Source organism: Rutilus rutilus, assembly GCF_951802725.1.
Source record: "Rutilus rutilus genome assembly, chromosome: 7".
Classification (NCBI taxonomy): domain Eukaryota; kingdom Metazoa; phylum Chordata; class Actinopteri; order Cypriniformes; family Leuciscidae; genus Rutilus; species Rutilus rutilus.
Window position 1 is genome coordinate 24,469,903 of NC_140221.1, and position 14,779 is coordinate 24,484,681.

Consider the following 14,779-nt stretch of genomic DNA (forward strand, 5'->3'; position numbering starts at 1 on the left):
CTACCCCTTAACGTCGGTGGCTATTAAATTTAGGGGTCAAAAGCATAATATAGACGTTGCGGTTAACCCGCACCTCCAACATCCGCTAATTTTAGGAACAAATTGGCCAGGTTTTAGTGTATTATTGGAGTATTTATGTGCGGATGTCTCTTTTAAGAAGGGAGAGCGGGGAAGGGGGGCGGTCGCTCAGCTAGGAGAAGCTGAGCCGGGACCAATAGGAGATGAGCGAGGGGAACGGAGCGCTCTTGAAAGGAGAATCCTTACAGAGCGCGATAATTTTCCCCTGGAACAGTCCCAGGACGTAACACTCAAAAATGCTTTTGAACAGGTCCGTACTATCGACGGGCAGCTTCTCCAACCAGATCAACCACTCTCATATCCTTATTTTGCTATTTTAAAAGAGAAGGTGTATCGAGTGATCCAAGACACTCAGTCAGAACAAGATACAACTCAATTGTTGATACCAAAAAGCCGTAGAGAAATGCTTTTTCAGGCGGCTCATTGTAATCCGATGGCCGGGCATTTGGGACAATCAGCAACACTTAATCATCTAATGACCCGATTTTTCTGGCCGGGTATTCACGAGAACATGTGCAGGTGGTGCACGTCTTGTCGGGAACGTCAGCTGGTGAATCCACCAGCCAATCCAAAAGCTGTGCGCGAGGTCCCCCAAGCCTCCACAGGGCTTTCCCCTTTCGAGCTTCTCTATGGGCGTCAACCCCGCGGGGTGTTAGATGTCCTTAGAGAGACTTGGGAGGAGGGACCTTCGAACAGTAAGAACGGAATTCAATATGTACTGGACCTGAGAACAAAACTCCAGACTTTGGGGAAACTCTCTATGGAGAATTTGTTACAGGCTCAGGACAAACAAAGCCGGCTACACAACAGGGGAACTAGACTACGTGAATTTGCACCGGGAGATAAAGTGCTTGTATTGCTCCCAACTTCTAGCTCTAAATTACTCGCGAAGTGGCAAGGACCCTTTGAGGTCATACAGTGAGTCGGGGATCTCAATTATGAGGCTGGGTACTGCTCGATTTTATTCGATGCTGGATTTAAAGAAAGGGTATTGGCAGATCCCCTTGTCTCCTATATCCAAAGAAAAGACAGCTTTCACAATGCCGTTTAGATTACACCAATCTGTTACACTTCCTTTTGGGTTGTTCGAGACTCTGGCCACCTTTCAGCATCTCATGGACAAAATTCTCCGGCCGCATGCTGCATATGCCGCTGCCTATCTGGATGACATTATCATCTATAGCAATGACTGGCAGCGTCATATACAGCACATGCAAGCTATCCTGAGTTCGGTGAGAGGGGCTGGACTAACGGCCAACCCGAAAAAGTGTGCGGTTGGGCGTGTGGAAGTCAGGTATCTGGGCTTTCACTTGGGTCACGGACAGGTGCGTCCCCAAATTGATAAGACGGCAGCAGTTGCAACCTGTCCGAGACCAAAGACCAAAAAGGAGGTGAGGCAGTTCCTGGGGCTGGTGGGATATTATAGAAGGTTTGTACCTAATTATTCGGACCTCACCAGCCCGCTGACTGACCTCACTAAAAAGGAAGCACCAGGTCCAGTCCAGTGGATGGAGCAGAACCAGCAGGCTTTCACCCAGATAAAGGCTGCAGGCCGGATGGCTCCCTGACCCTTTCGGGCGGTGGGGGTATGTGGCAAGGGGGGCGTGGTTCAGCGAAGTCTGTAATGGGAGAGAGAGAAAGGAGACAAGCTGTAGATGATAATGATGACCGTAAGTAGGTCAAGTGCAAATGCCGAACACCTGTGTCTTGTTGCAGTAATTGGTGTCGAGAGACCGGATATAAGCCCTCTTCTTCCTTCCAACCTTGAACCTCATCACAAACATATCATGAAATAAAAATTGAAAAGTCACCACAAAATCAAAATGGACAATCCTTGTTTTTTATGGAGTATTGCAGTATTTATTATTTATCCAATGCACATCATCATTTTTGTTTAAAATTCATGTGTCTTGTGATCTTTGATCTAAATATGTTTCCCCTTCCTCTTGCAGTAACATCTCTTCTATTTTCTGATGATGTGTTTACTGGCGTGAGGGAGGGATCAACCTGTTACTCACATGACATCACAGCTGTAGCCAGTCACAACCATCAAATCAATTCCCAATGGTCAAAATCAAGTCTTGCCCTACTTTTTTCATGTTCAAGAATCCATTTCACTCGGATGTACGTCACAACAGGGAAGAAAAGACTTATCACAACTTCCGTTTCATGCTGCCTTTAAATTGAGCAGTCATCTGAGGTATGACCCATTACATATCCACTACAAAAATATCTCCAACCAAGTGAATTTACAAGTGTACTGTTGTCTTCTCTGTTGTCCTATTGTCTTTATCCATCTTATCATATTCATTTATACACATCAGGTATATTACTAGTTATTTATTGACTATACTGTATATCATATTTTTTCATGATTTACACTTGCATCTGGACCTGTGATTTCACAACTCACCATCTGTTCAGTCAGTGAGCTGCAGGGCTTCACCAGATTAGGACCGAGTGTAACCCCTCCGGTACTTACACCGCTCCGAGCTGGAGTGAGGTTTTCCCGGACAGCTGTAGCCAACTCGCTGGCCTCCGTTACTCAAGAAAATTTCTAGTCTTTTTGTTTGAACCCAGTCATAGATTATGAGAAACAATCTGGATTACCAAACATGACACCAGTAGTGTTCACAAAGCTTTACTCATTACTCAGCAGCACATGCTATTTTCAGTGCAAGTTCTTCTTATGTGCAAAGGCAAAGTGTGATTCATTACTGATCAATGGTTAGGCCTATATTCTTGCTATCCGACTATTCCTGTGATGCAGTCTCATGCCATTTGCGCATGAGCTGCGCTAATTAAATGTGTGATGACACGATGACTGTCTGCCATCCTGAAGTGTGAGTACTTCACTGTTATTTTTATCTTTTGTTTTCATGTCTTCAAGTCCTACTTTTCACATTTCTCCTTCATCGCTTGTCTCTTGCTCAAATCACAACGTTTTCTCACTCTAGCCATGGATAGCACACGAAGGAGAGGTGCATCTAATAATAAAGTGATGGAAGTGTGGGGATGGAGTGAGAGAAAAAAGAAGAATGTCTATGGAAAATGTATGGAAAAATAGGACTGTCATCAATAATGAGTTGTTCTTGCTGTTGATGGATGGTCTGATGGCTAGGTGATTCTGTGGATGAGTGCTGTAACGTACCTGAACATGTTCAGGTGAATTAGGTGATTGCCCAGCTCAAGCTGTTAGAAATGAAGAATTCCAACACCCAGCTAAATTTATGTTCTAAAAACGTTGTGGGAACAATGATTTGCAATTTTTCTAAAATGTTGCAATGTCATTGTCCGGTTTTCTTGTTGTATTTAAAATGATACGATAATGTTACAACATTCTCCTAACCTTTTTTTTTTTTTTTTACTTCTAACATTCTTAAAGCATTTAGCCTATTTGTAATAGTCCAAAAAGGATAACATTACAAACAAATACAAATAACATTATAAGGATGTTCAGAAAATGTTGTTTCAGAATGTTTTCTCTCACCGTTATGAGAACGTCCATCAAGTAAACATTCCAACGTAAAAAAAACGTTCCAAAATACGTTGGTCAGAACGTTTCTTACAACATCATGAGAACGCATGTTATAATGTAAGAGCGTTCTATAAATGGTATTTAAATAACGTTTTATATTAGGCTAATATTTACATTTAACCTTTGCAAAACATTATAGTGAAAGTTGAAACGTTCCCTGTTACCTGGATTTTACGATCTGACAGTATCTGCGAAAGGCTATACCAAAATGCTTAGGTGCTAAATTCATATAGGATAAACACAAGTGTATAAGTGAAAAGAAAGATCACTTTAAACAATAATGGAATATTCAGCAATTACTTAAATGTTGTCGCGCGCTGACAGACTGCATACGTCTGCACACCGCGAACGTGGACACAATTGTAAATACGTTCGTCGAATCAGCTGTCAGAAAGGTGGAGGCAAGGGCAGGCATAAACGTAACAACGGCATAACAACAGTCGGTGGAATTTATATTTATTATGGTGAGGGCAGAAAATGTCGACCCTTCGCAAAAACAGCAGCATGATACAACGTCATTTTTGGAGAGCGAGGCGCGCATCAGAACGGAGTCAGTAGCTCGGCATCTGCTTCTCCGTTGACCGACGAGCTCTAAAACAGGAATATTAATATCAGCGCGAAGTGCGCCGCCACCGCCGACATATCTGTTTATCTGTGGACTCTGCATTCATTACCGTGAAGTCGTCTCGGGGTTATAGTGAGCAGGCACTACCAGACTGCATTTGTGAATGGTTCTATGGGCCTGCTTTGAACGGATGTTTTGTTTTTTCTCTCTCTAACGTCGCAGTGAACTGCACCATGGATAGCGAAGCGCTTTCTCATCGTGCTCCGCGCGGAGGGTGAATGGGGATGAGGATGTTGTTTACAAAAAGCAGCCAGCCGTCAGCGTAGGCTACTGATGGTCGGACTCCCCGAATATATATATATTTTTTTTCATCTAATCTTTTATGACACGTCTGGAAATTACTGTCACCTCCGTCTTTCCTCTATAAAGAGGGCAATGTCATCGTCAGCAGACCGGCGTGGATTTGTTGTTGTCTGATTTTACTACTTGTCCTCTGCAATTCGACTTCACGCCATTTATGTAAGTCAGTCTATTTTGCACCATTTTTTCTCTGTACATTGAAAGCGGATGTTTAAATCATACAATTTGTGACGAAATTCGACCTCAATTGGTATTGACTTGTGTGTGGAAATATAATTACAAACATGTAGGAAAGGCTAGCAATGCGATCTCCCACAGAGGAATTGACCAACCACCTATTAGGCTACCGTGTTTGTCAATATAGTCTATAAATATTTTTTTCGTTGACTACCTAATTCATGCGTTGTAGTATTTCTCAAGACAAAAAGCTTGTCCATGAAAACAGTTGTTTGTAAAAATCAGCCGTGTATTTTGTTCGGTATTGCGACTGTTCGTAATTTTTAAAACGAAAAATATGTCATGGTTGACTTGTGCTTACACCGTCTATATTTCCTCCACAAAACCCGACAGAGTCCCTAAACAGTGTAAAAAGAGTAATGTGTAAAGGTAGCGGGTTTGTGATCATTTGAGCGTATAAAAGTGACGCGTCTGGAGGAGCGTCTTCAGGTAGAGTCAGAGTGCGCGCGAGAGTTTTAGAGTTCGCTACGTAGGAAACGAACCGTTAACGGGTGATTTATGAGATATGCCATCAATTCTGTCATTATTTAAAAGCATACACGATGCATTTGTCTTTTTTTCTTTTTCTTTTTTCTATTTTTGTCATTCATAGACTTTGGTGACGAGTCGTGTAACCTGGTCTGTTGTACCGGCGAGTGTCTCTTGAAATATTCGCCTCACGTAAGGTCTGCATAAACCGCGCGTGAAGGTGGCATCAGAATGCCAATGGCACGTGCGACAAGCTACAACTGCAGCCAATTTTATTACAGTCGTGACTCGTGATGTGATAGTAGATGGGAGGCGTGGCTGCGCGTGAGCGTGTATGTCTGTGGCTTGAACCTGGTCGTCTCCGCATCTTGTGTATTCCTGGTAAAGATTAATAGCACTAAGTTAAAATGACCAGCGGAGACATTATTCGCGGATTAAAAGCAAGAGAGGTGGGGTGAGCGAGGGGAAAGCCAGTTAGGCGAGGAGGTGTAGACTGGAGTACACTGCAGACATGAGGAGACCAGCCCCACCTTGTCTGGGGGTTGTGGAAACGCTCACACAGGGCTTTTTTCGGGGGCCATTATCATATTATGAGACATTTTTACAATACAGGATAAAAATAATTTGATTATTTTACCTTCAACCAATCCTCCTCAATTAATCAAATAGTTGTAGCAATGTGTATTTCCCTTTTGGGAGTGATGCATCTAAATTAGTGATGGGTGTGTTCTCAAATTGGAGTTGGATATCAGTGTGTGTGTGTATGTATGTATGTATATATATATAGAGAGAGAGAGAGAGAGAGAGAGGTGTCTACAACCTGTTTCAGATCAAACCCCCTTTGTTGGAATAGAGACAGATACACTCACTGTATAAAATTAAGTGCTGCATTATAAGCCTGGCCTATAATTACATATTTTATCAATGTATCTACATTCTTTATGATGCTTACACTGCATAGCTATTAGTCATAAATATGCAGAAACATTTACTTGCACATGCATTTTAATTTAATACATTTCAATATGGGAGGGGCAATGAAACATTTAGCTGAATTAACTATTAGAAAATTAACTTAATATTACAATAAACAAATAGCCTACATTTTATTGTAATTGTATTATATTAAATGTAAAATATTACATTCATCTATTTATTGTAATAATATCTTTCTCAAAAATTGGACCCTTTGCAGTACCACCACAGATCCTCTGGACTAAAATCTAGCAACTTCATTCAAATTCACAGCACAATAAGAGTGACTTCTAGTGGCTGGTAAGAGAATACCTACTGTCTCTCTATCTTCATCTCTCACTGACTCCCTGTCTCTCAGCTCCCATTAATTTGTTTTTGAAACTTGATGAAACAGCATTTGACAACAGCATGTGCGATAGAGAGAGAGACATGAGAAAAGAGCAGAAAGGGTGAATAAGCATAATAAGATAATGAGCAGATAGTTTAAAAGACTGTGAAATTTGAAAATAAGAGAATGGTAGTGCAATTGTGAACAAGGTAGAGAGAACATGAAATGATCTTAAGAGACTTGAGGATGTTTCAGGATAGAAACCAAGGAGAATACATGTGAGTGTGTTGGACAGAAGGAGAGAATGTACAGTATGTTTGTGTGGCTCTGATTAGACTTTGACAGATGTTCCCCATGTAAAGCTCATTTTTCGGGTTGGGCTTTAGTCCTGTCTGTCTTTCTTTCTGGATGATCCAGGCTCAGGCTTTACGCTGTAGATTTCCTGAAAGGACCGAATTGAATTTTAATGGCATGTTTGCATCTGAGCACCAGCATGATGTCTGTTTTAGGCTTAAATCAAATGAGATATTGGAAGGGTGGGTGAAGAAGTAGTGATGAATAAAGATGAATGTTCGCTAATGTGAAGCAAGACAGAATTATTAAGGGAAAGCTGGGTTTGGTGTACATTAAAATGAACCCTTCAGGCACTGAGGCTTACTGTATGCTTGGCAGAGTAGCAATCCATGTATTTCACAGTAATGTTCTGTTAGTGAAGTGCTGTAGCATACTAATGTAAAATATAACTTGGTTAGTAAAGCGTAACACTTTAATGTAGCATTGTAAAGTAGTGCTCTCAGACAGAATGGTAGTTTTAAGGATTTTTTCTGACAGCAACTATATGTGGATTTTCATATGTACACGCACTTGCACATACACATCCAACTACTATTAGGGGCCATTCACACAGAACACGTTTTTCCATTCAACTGCGCTACTTTTCCATTGTTTTTCAATGTAAACAAACGCTAGATGGACATCTTTAACTGTAGCACTCGCATCTTTTGCAGCGCCTCGCGGATGACAAGGCATATAGGAAGTTAAGTTTTTTTTTTTTTTTTTCATTTATCTGACCTGCGTCTGAATGCGTTAAAAATGCATTCTGTGTGAACCGGCCCTTAGTCTGTCTTTAAAAGTATTGTAGATAAAAAGAGGAGCACTGGATCTGGTGAGTGCAGAACATGTTTTGCTCAGGACTCCAGGCAGAAAATAAAAAAGAATGGAAGAGAAAGAACATGGAGGAGAGGCCAGCGTCATTGGGGACCCTCACAAGCAACATCAATGTTTCAGATTCAATAGAGCATAGCTTGTATACAGACTGAGGGAACAAGAGGGGGCATTAAATTTTCATGGTTTTAGTTAGATTTGTGGACCTGGTTTCTACTGAAGGAATTTAAAAGCAACAGAAGAATTACCACCACACAAGTTGTGTGTTCTAGGTACAAAATAGCTACTGATACTTAAAAAGTCAAATATTTCACACTGTCTTCCACTTGGTTGCACAATATGTCATATCTGTTGCAGGGTAACACAGAAACACTTTCAGGTCAGAGAGTCCAATGCTTTTAGCAAGGAAGACAGAGGTTTTTGGAATAGTTGTGTATGTATGCATTAATGTGTTCTGCACTAAATAATTGGGGGATTTGCTTTACTGGAGGAGTATCATGTGGCTGGATCTGGCATCTGTCAGAAGTAGTGTTGCTGTGAACCGGGGGAGTCCTACACAACTGGGGCAGAGCAGGTTACCACTTTGCTTTATTTATGGTTGCGATTCCTATTCAGGGGTGCATGTAACTCAGGGGTACTTAAAAATTATGGTTTTGCCTTGTTAAACCTATATCAGAAAAAAAAAAAAAAAAGTGTTTCAGAAAAATAATAGCATGTATAATGTCTGCAAGATCTAAACATTTGTGTTTAAGATATAATTTGAATATTTGTTCATAAATATTAAAATATTTGTTGCTTAAAAATGTAAAAAGTTAATATGTATTTTGCACTTTGTATACACACATATATAACGCGTATATACACTTACCGGCCATTTTATTAGGCACACCTTGCTAGTATTGGGTTGGACCCCCTTTTGCCTGAATTCTTCATGGCATAGATTCAACAAGGTGCTGGAAACTTTCCTCAGAGATTTTGGTCCATATTGATAGCATCACACAGTCGCTGCAGGTTTGTCGGCTGCACATCCATGATTAGAATCTTCTGTTCCCACCGCATCACAAATTTGATCTATTTGATTGAGATCTAGTGACTGTGGAGGCCATTTAAGTATAGTGAACTCATTGTCATGTTCAAGAAACTAGTTTGAGATGATTGAGCTTTGTGACATGGCGCATTATCCTGCTGGAAGTTGCCATCAGACGATGGGTACAGTGTGGTCATAAAGGGATAGACATGCATGGTCAGCAACAATACTCAGGTAGGCTGTGGCATTTAAGCAATCGGTACTAAGGGGCCTAAAGTGTGCCAAGAAAATACCCCCCACACCATTACAGCACCACTTGCCTGAACCATTGATACAAGGCAGGATGGATCCATGCTTTCATGATGTTTATGCCAAATTCTGATCCTACCATCTGAATGTCGCAGCATAAAACAAGACTCATCAGGCCAGGCAGCATTTTTCCAATCTTCTATTGTCCAATTTTGGTGAGCCTAGCAGTAAAAATATTGTTGCTTCTCTCATCACAGCACCCACGTCCTTGTCCTCATCTTACCTCTGTACACACATGCACACACAGACGAGCAGTCTTTTGTTCACTTACATACTCAGCACATGAAACAGATGTGCAAGAATGTACACATGCACTTACACCATATACAAAGCAATACTCAAAACAAAGTCTTCCCTAGGGATGAGCATGTGAAGGGGTTCATTACTCCACCGTCTGCCCCTACTTTAGCATGTGTGAGTGTTACTGTGTGTTTTTGTGTACACATATATATATATATATATATATATATAGGCTATAGGCATGTACCATCATGTTGGGGCTCCTTCCCAAAACACACATCGTTGTTTAAAAGACAAATCTTTCTTTTTGTGTAGAAGACCCCATTAATGTGATATTTAAGGTTTTCTGGTATGGTACACGCAAACACACACAGATGTTACTATGTCAGATTGTTTCCTTTTTCCATTGTCTTGTCTTCACAATTCTGCTTTTGCAGGATGTGTGAGTGTGTTTGCGTCACGTGTTTGCATAAGTGCGTTTGCATATGTATCGACATGCATGTGTATGTAGCGTGTCACCTTGATTGCTGCAGATTACAGTGAGAATCATGAAGCCAAGGGCAAACTAGGAGAAAAAGAGAGAGAACAAGGGAAAGAGTGAAGCGAGGAGGAGGGGGAGAGGAGGTCAGTGAGTGCTTCCGTGAATAAAGTGAGAGTGAGTGAAAATTGGATGCAGAAAACAGGAGAAGAACAGAGTGAAACAGCAGTTGAAGGGAGGAGTGAATCGGGACAAGGAAATATATTTTGTCAGCTTGCAGAATAAGGCAAATACTGGTAGTCCCTGGTGATGGTGCACTTTGTTTCGACAAAACACACTTGGACACGTTCAGATGAGTGCTGCTTGTAAGGAAGCGGTTGCTCCTCCACAGTTCCTCACTAATTGGCAATCTGCTGCAGTGCTCAGTGTGTGTTTGCTTGTGTGTATGGGTGTTTTCCAGACGGTGCAATCAGGCACAGCTACCCTCTCTATGGAGCGTTACTCTGCTGGACAGACGGACTGCAGTTTGTGTGCCATGGTATTTGGTTTTAGCCTCCTGGAGATGCAGAATAGTTCCTTGCGTTTTATGTGTGAGATAGCAATTTGGATAGAGAGATGGAGAGAAAACAGGATATTTTTAGTCCAGACTCCATTAAATATTCATCGGAGTGTGTTGTTGATCTTTGGGGAGGGTACTGTATGTGTATTTGTGTGCAGGTCAAGTTGTGCCTAAATTGCGGGGATCAAATGTCCCCACAATTATAGTAAAAAGTTAAGTCACTTGCGTTGTGGAGAGCTGCCAACATTTCCCATGAGGACAATGGCTTAATAAACATAAATGTATGACTAATGCACAAATTTAAGGTGTTGCATTAACTGACATACTAGGGCTGCATTTAAGTCCACTTTTTTATGCCCTTCTTTCGCTAACTTCCCTCTGTTTTGTTCACTCGAATGTCTGCACGAGTGCCCATGGACCCCTTGCAGTGGGTTTAAATGGAACACCCTAAGCCCTTGATCACTGAATCTGCTATGGAGCCATGCTGTTTAATCTCAGTATAACTCTTCTTAACTGCATGATTGACCTAACTTAACTTACAGGTGTAAACTACTTTTCCCTCCATCGTTTGAATCGTGTAAGGTTTGTAGGTAAATTAAGTTGTTGTGACGTCACATTCATGTTGCATTGTGGTCTATGGATCTGCCTGAAGTGTACATTCGAGTAGACTTGCTACCTCTGTCAAAATTGAGGGGTCAAGGGGCTAAATAAGTAAACTTTCCTTGTCCACTTTACAAAGTTGAAGGCAGTTCAAAATGGTGGTGGGGATTCCCCCAAGGGGAAGTGCTTAGGGAAGTTTGTGAGTGCATGTCTAAAAGTGGAGTTAAATGCAGCCTAGAGCAGGGTTTCCCATGCGGGGATAATCAAACTCCTGAGGGTTCATGAAGGATCTGCCACAGGTTTCAGAGTGAAGTATCCTAGGATAGAATTCAGGGCGTATCCCATAATGCCTCTCATAAACAAAATCCAAATGTCAGTGTATGGAGATATAGGGGGCAAGAAGAGAAAGGGAGGGGAGAGATGATTTATTAGCATAGCATGTTAGCATTATACACAAGGACATGATCAAAGCAGGTTAGTGTGTCACCATGAACAAACAGAGCGTACACATGCACAGAAGGCCACAGCACCAAGCCAATGACTGAGAAGGGTCTGTTTGCAGTACTATAAGCAATGCCCCTACGAGTTACACCTATTACTACTAGTTACGCCTTCCGCAAAGAAAAAAACATGGATGTCGTTTACGGAAATAGTAAGGCTGAATTATATTGATTTCAGATATTACGAAGAATGAAATAATAGCTATTAGTGAATAATGCAATAAATTATACAATCAAATGCATATTATGTGGTAATTAGTTACAAAACCTAAACCTGACCCTATTCGTACCCCTTTAATAAAAAATGTAATTACTATACCAAGTATAAATGTTTGACTTTTACAGAAAAAATACAGTGCAATGCTATAGTAAAAACATGTTAATTGGTTAACTGTTAGTGACCTTACTGTATACAGTGAAAAACTGTAAATAGTTTTTTCAGTAAAAATTACATGTAATGTGATGTAAACATCAAATTTATGGGTTTTGCAAGTAAAAACTATGATTTACCATATAACTTATGGGTCCTGGGTAGGCTAAATTATTTACGGCAGCGGTAATGGACAGTTCCACTTCCAACCTGTAGGGGGAACGAAGAGGAAAAATGCTTTAAGTTAGTATGTGTTGAAGTGTTGAGCACTGTTTGTCTCGATTATACTATCTGAATAGGGTTTATCTGTAGTCCCACAAAACACACACTAATGCACACAGGTGCTGCGCTGTATATGTACCACCTGATTTCCCTGTGGGTGACACTCCCAGCAAGTGTGTGTCCTTGCTTGCATCTATCATTTATCTTGCTTTTGACTCCATCCCGTGACAGTTCTGTCTGGTTGAGTTGCTGAGTGTGTTTTAATAACAGGTTGAGTGTGTTTGATAAAGTAAAGCGATGCGAGCATGCACACACGCAGACTGGAGTCCTACAGTGTGTGCATTGAGATGGAGACAGACAGAGAGGGATGTGGACGGCAGTAGACAGTGTTGCTAGGAGACCGCACACAGTGACTGGTGTGAGAGACATGGTTTCACATCCCTCCCCCATCCCTACAACACACTTCCTTTTCTCTCCGCCTGTTTTTTCATTCTCGTTTCTTGTGTTCATTGTCTCCATATTCCCCTCCATTCATCTTTCCGCACTTGTCCTCCTGTCTGTCTGCTCTGATCTATCTTTCTGTTCATATCTGTCTTGCTGCGCTCTCTCTCTCTCTCTCTCTCTCTCGGTTTCTTTCGTCTTTCTAAGCACTTCCTGCCAGACTCTTTAACCTTCCCCAACCTCTCAAATGTGGTCTCCTCCCTCCTTCCTCTTTTTCTCCACCTTTCTTTCTACTTCTCCCGTTTCTCTCTATATATCGAATTCATCTCTGTCTGTGTCTTTCATTCACACTGTCGCACGAGAGCGCTCTGAGCTTCTGAAGTGACAGGAGAGCAGTCGCCAAAGCGACAGCTGGCCGGTCACCATGACAACAGCCAGGTGCAGTGTAAAGGGACAGCACAATAAATGAGGGATGGGTTATGTGACTTCAGTTCACACACACATGCACGCATAGATTTTGGGAAGATCTGCAAAATCTGCCGTTCAAATAAAAGATTAAATTACACACATACACATTTGTTTGTGTTTTTTGTATTACTTTGTGTATTGTCATCATGTGGTTGGTTGTTTATGCAGTGGATGTATTTGTGTGTGTGTGTGTGTGTGTGTGTGTGTGTGTGTGTGTGTGTGTGTGTGTGTGTGTGTGTGTGTGTGTGTGTGTGTGTGTGTGTGTGTGTGTGATGTGTGCAAATGCCATCTGCTCCTGAGCTTTAATGATCTGTATTACTGACCTTATGACCCACACATCTATATAAACGCGTGTGTATGTCTTAACTGGATGTTGCACCTGTAATGAGCTGCTTGAAACAATGTTATGTGCTTAAGTATGTGTGTGGACAACATTTATATACAGTGCATATAAATATATCACTCATTTAAGTAAATTTGTAACATTGATCATATAGCAGACACATCATGTGGCAGACACACGACACAATATTTTTCTTCCATTTAAGCCCAAGATGCTCTATGGATCATTCTCAAATCATGATAGAGAACATGATCATCAGCTTTTACACAAACTGCTTGAGTGCTGCTGTCATTAAAACAGAAATTATGATTTTTCAATTCAACTTTATCATTATTATTAAATTGTTATGCTGATTGGAGAAGCCGGCATATGTCATCAGAGTGAAGTCTGTAATTTCACCTGAATATCAATATTTTTGACAAGGTAAAAAAACAAAAAAACATGCATGGATGAATCATCCACCATAAGATCAATAACATACATTAAAATATATATATAAATAGATATAGATACTGTAGGGTGAATTTTCATTTCATGCTGACTAAAAATAAATGTAAATAAAAATACCAAATGGAAGGATTTTCATTAGTGTTCATTTGATGCTTGATGTGTATACTAAAGTTAAATTGTTTTAAAGTTATAAAATATAAATTAATACATGCAGATGGGATTGGCCTCTATAACATGTCTAACTAATTATGTTGTCATAACATAAAATATGCTTCAATAAATCAGTAAATGTGTCTTAAGTGATGCTCAATTCAGTATTTATACTGAAGCCCACCTTTGTGATCAGTATGTTGTCAGTTACAGTATTAGACTCTCTGTGCACCTTCAAAATTGTATCTGTGATTCTGTATTTGTAAGTCTCTGTTTTTGGTAAAGTAACAGTATATGTGATTTCTCAGGCTCTGTGTGATGTATAGTGTTATATTATATGTTGTGGAGATTGTATTTGCCTCTGATTATTGTAGCATCAGTTCTGTTGTTGGATTTGGAGGGAAAAACTTTGAGGGGAGCATGTTCGTGTAATCCTGCCAGGAAAAACAATATCCACACTTCCTCAACTCTCGATATCTGTCTGTCTTACCATAGTTATAGCCTAGGGGAGCCTTCATTGATTCCCATTTTCAAGTGTCTCTATTAGACAGCAGAACAAACCTGCCTAACTCCCTCCACAGCTCTCATGTGTGTTACACAAACATGCGTACTAATCGATACGTGATATGATTATGTATGACAGTTCCTGTGTTGGGTACGCTGCCAGAAGCTGGTGTCTGGTTATACATCTCGTTTGCAGCAGGTCATAACAGCAAAAGTGTGTTCTACTAAGTATTAAAGATGCTAGCCTTGAAGGGGTTGAATAATTTTGAGACCGCAGAAGTCATTAAAAGTTGCATTTTCAGTTGAATTTGGGGAACCACTTGAAACATTTGTTGTGTTAGGCTGTTTGACTTACTTTTGTTTGATTTGTTCATTGCAAACAGCTGAAAGTCTGTATATTTTGTC

At 40.7% G+C, this 14,779-nt stretch overlaps 1 protein-coding gene across 1 annotated transcript in view; it reads left to right on the forward strand.

The window, feature by feature from the left end:
- The first annotated feature begins 3,997 nt into the window (after positions 1–3,997).
- Positions 3,998–14,779, forward strand: part of nyap1 (neuronal tyrosine phosphorylated phosphoinositide-3-kinase adaptor 1) — a 37,440-nt gene continuing 26,658 nt past the window's right edge. Inside the window, exon 1 of the mRNA XM_084415084.1 lies at positions 3,998–4,700. The gene's annotated coding sequence lies outside the window, so the exon portion shown is untranslated. The remainder of the gene's footprint in view (positions 4,701–14,779) is intronic.